Source organism: Aegilops tauschii, chromosome 4, assembly GCF_002575655.3.
Source record: "Aegilops tauschii subsp. strangulata cultivar AL8/78 chromosome 4, Aet v6.0, whole genome shotgun sequence".
NCBI classification, from domain to species: Eukaryota; Viridiplantae; Streptophyta; class Magnoliopsida; order Poales; family Poaceae; genus Aegilops; species Aegilops tauschii.
Genome location: NC_053038.3, coordinates 515,946,466 through 515,950,953, shown reverse-complemented (window position 1 = coordinate 515,950,953; position 4,488 = coordinate 515,946,466).

Below are 4,488 nucleotides of genomic sequence, written 5' to 3'. Positions count from 1 at the left end.
ATTTATTTGGTCCCAAGTAGTTCTAATGCATGATATAGTCTCTAGGCACTTGTGGGAGTAGTTGCTATCAATTTTGTTGAGTTTGGTTCACTTTTATTTTGAGTTACTAAAATTTTCAGAAACTTTTCAGAGGAAGAAATATGTTTAGGAAAATGTACCAAGGTGGTTCTTCAAGGAAGCAAGGACCCAGGCCCGCAATACGCGATGCGGACGATGAACCACCAAGAGAAGCTCAAGTGCGGCCTTGTGAATGGCCGTCAGAAGATTTCATGGTCCAAGCAGGAATTAAAGAGGAATTTGATGCATATGTGCGTAACGCTTATTTGGAGGGCTTCGTGTCAGATAAGTGCCTCCAACATTATTACCTTACTGATTCCTTTGTGAGAAGATTTAGATTTTCATCTTCACGCAACTCTCACACGGTCCTGTTTGATCTTTATGATAAATCCTATACCATGGACCTAGAGGATTTTAGTATTGCTTGTAAACTCCCGCAATGGGGTAGTCCTAGTGAACCTCGCAAATCTGAGTTTAGAGATTTTCTTGCTAGTATCACAGTGGGAGAATCTAGAGAAATAACCCAAGCTACCATAGGGAGCATTCATTTTCCTGCTATACATTATTTTGCTCTCTTTATAGGCCGATGCATAAACGGTAAGGATGAGGCACGCCACATGTGTGTTCCTGATCTCAGTGTTCTCAGGAGTGCTGTATTAGGAGATAAACATTATAATTTGGGAGCTATTGTGGCGCGTAGGTTGCATAATAACAGTTTAAATGGGGATTTGTTTGGGGGAATTTATGCAACCCATTTAGGTAATTATCTTGATATACCTATTCGTGATTATGATATGGAATTGCCTCCTGCTTGTCTAGATTTTAATGCCATGGTTCGCCATCAGTTTGTTGAGAGGAATGAACCACCTCTCCAGTACCGACTAATCTTTGACAGGCGTCACGTTGTCAATATTGTTCTCCCTGGTCCTACTCTCTTTGACTTTCAGGCAAAGGGGAGATATGTCATAACCAGGGAGGAGGCGAACGAGTATAAGAGGAGGACGGAGACAGCTCGCCTCCAAGTGGCAGCTCATGAGGCAATAGCTGCTGCATCACAGTACGACCCCAACTACAACTTTGGATATCCGTCAGGCCAACCGTGGCCATAGACCAACTTAGGCCAAAAGCCTAAGCTGTGGGGAGTACGTATTTCTCACCGACATTACATTCATGTCCACACACTCACTCTAGTTGTCGGTGCTCATACTTTTTCACTGTAATATCCATGCTAGTTTATTTTCCATTTCTCGCTTTCTTCTTGTGTGTTTGATAAACCTTAAGAAAAAAAATAGTTGTAGCTTTTAATTAGTTTACTTTCCTTGCCTGTAGTAATAATTAATAGAAAACCCAAAAATAATTCCTGTTCTTCTTTTGTTTGTTGGGAGCTTTCCCGTGTAAATAGTTTTATTTCTTTTCTTTTCTTTGGGGGTCGATAGGAGAAGACCATAATGAAAATGTTGAAGTGGCTCTTATGTACATTATTGTTGATTTAACCAAGAGCCCATATTACCTTGTCTTCTCCTTTGTATTGAATGCCTGCAGATTCCAGCTTAGTCCAATGCACGTGCACTATTATTACTATTCGCATCGTTCGGTCGTGCAAGTGAAAGGCAATTATGACGATATATGATGGACTGATTGAGATGAGAGGAGCTGGTATGAACTCGACCTCTCTTGTTTTTGTAAATATGATTAGTTCATCATTCCTGATTCAGCCTATTATGAATCAACATATTTGCAATGACAATTAGAGATTATAGTTGCTTATGCCATGCTTAGTTAGCTAGGAGTTTATAATGGTTTACCTTGCGTGCCAACATGCTATCAAAATGGTTGTGATGTGGTATGATAGGGTGGTATCCTCCTTTGAATGATTCAAGTGACTTGACTTGGCACATGTTCACGCATGTAGTTGAAACAAAATCAACATAGCCTTCACGATATTTATGTTCATGGTGGATTATATCCTACTCATACTTGCACTCAATGTTTATTAATTTTAATGCATGATCATGACTGTTGTCGCTCTCTACTTGGTCGCTTCCCAGTCTCTTTCTAGCCTTCACTTGTACTAAGCGGGAATACTGCTTGTGCATCCAATCCCTTAAACCCCAAAGTTATTCCATATGAGTCCACTATACCTTCCTATATGCGGTATCTACCTGCCGTTCCAAGTAAATTTGTATGTGCCAAACTCTAAACCTTCAAATGAAATTCTGTTTTGTATGCTCGAATAGCTCATGTATCAACTAGGGTTGTATGTATCTTCCATGCTAGGCGGGTTATTCTCAAGAGGAGTGGACTCCGCTCCTCACTCACGAGAAAATGGCTGGTCACCGAGATGCCCAGTCCCATGCTTTATGCAAATCAAATCGAAATAATTGCAAACAAAACTCCCCCGGGACTCTTGTTAGTTGGAGGCACTCGTTGTTTCGAGCAAGCCATGGATTGATGCTTGTTGGTGGAGGGGGAGTATAAATTTTACCATTCTGTTTGGGAACCACCTATAATGTGAGTATCATGGAAGATATCGAGATCTCTCGGTTGTTATGTTGACAATGAAAGTATACCACTCAAAATATTATTTATCTCTATTTCAAAATCGAGCTCTGGCACCTCTACAAATCCCTGCTTCCTTCTGCGAAGGGCCTATCTATTTACTTTTATGTTGAGTCATCACCCTCTTATTAAAAAGCACCAGCTGGAGAGCACCGCTGTCATTTGCATCCATTACTATTAATTTATATTGGGTATGACTATGACTGGATCTTTTCTACCATGAATTACAATGTTTAGTCAGTCCTTGATCTTCAGAGGTGCTCTGCATTTATGTTTTGCGGTCTCAGAAAGGGCTAGCGAGATACCATCTTGTTATATCATATTATGATTGTTTTGAGAAAGTGTTGTCATCCGAGATTTATTATTATTGCTCGCTAGTTGATTATGCCATTGATATGAGTAAACATGAGACCTAAATGTTATCGTGAATATGGTTAGTTCATAATCTTTGCTGAAAACTTGAATGCTGGCTTTACATATTTACAACAACAAGAGCAAACAGAGTTTGTAAAAGTTTTTCTTTATCACTTTCAGTTTATCAACTGAATTGCTTGAGGACAAGCGAAGGTTTAAGCTTGGGGGAGTTGATACGTCTCCGTCGTATCTACTTTTCCAAACACTTTTGCCCTTGTTTTGGACTCTAACTTGCATGATTTGAATGGAACTAACCCGGACTAACGCTGTTTTCAGCAGAATTGCCATGGTGTTATTTTTGTGCAGAAATAAAAGTTCTCGGAATGACCAGAAAATCAACGGAGATTATTTTTGGAAATAATAAAAAATACTGGAGAAAGAATCAAGGCCAGGGGGGCCACACCCTGTCCACAAGGGTGGGGGCGCGCCCCCTGCCTCGTGGGCCCCCTGGAGCTCCACCGACCTCAACTCCAACTCTATATATTCACGTCCGGGGAGAAAAAAAATTAGAGAGAAGGATTCATCGCGTTTTACGATATGGAGCCGCCGCCAAGCCCTAATCTCTCTCGGGAGGGCTGATCTGGAGTCCGTTCGGGGCTCCAGAGAGGGGGATCCGTCGCCATCGTCATCATCAACCATCCTCCATCACCAATTTCATGATGCTCACCGCCGTGCGTGAGTAATTCCATTGTAGGCTTGCTGGACGGTGATGGGTTGGATGAGATTTATCATGTAATCGAGTTAGTTTTGTTAGGGTTTGATCCCTAGTATCCACTATGTTCTGAGATTGATGTTGCTATGACTTTGCTATGCTTAATGCTTGTCACTAGGGCCCGAGTGCCATGATTTCAGATCTGAACCCATTATGTTTTCATGAATATATGTGTGTTCTTGATCCTATCTTGCAAGTCATTAGTCACCTACTATGTGTTATGATCCGACAACCCCAAAGTGACAATAATCGGGACCACTCCCGGTGATGACCGTAGTTTGAGGAGTTCATGTATTCACTATGTGTTAATGCTTTGGTCCAGTACTCTATTAAAAAGAGGCCTTAATATCCCTTAGTTTCCATTAGGACCCCGCTGCCACGGGAGGGTAGGACAAAAGATGTCATGCAAGTTCTTTTCCATAAGCACGTATGACTATATTCGGAATACATGCCTACATTACATTGATGAATTGGAGCTAGTTCTGTGTCACCCTATGTTATAACTGTTGCATGAATAATCGCATCCGGCATAATTCTCCATCACCGATCCAATGCCTATGAGCTTTTCACATATTGTTCTTCGCTTATTTACTTTTCCGTTGCTACTGTTACAATCACTACAAAATTATCACCGTTACTTTTGCCACCGTTACAGTTACTTCCATACTACTTTGCTACTAAATACTTTGCTGCAGATATTAAGTTATCCAGGTGTGGTTGAATTGACAACTCAACTGCTAATACTT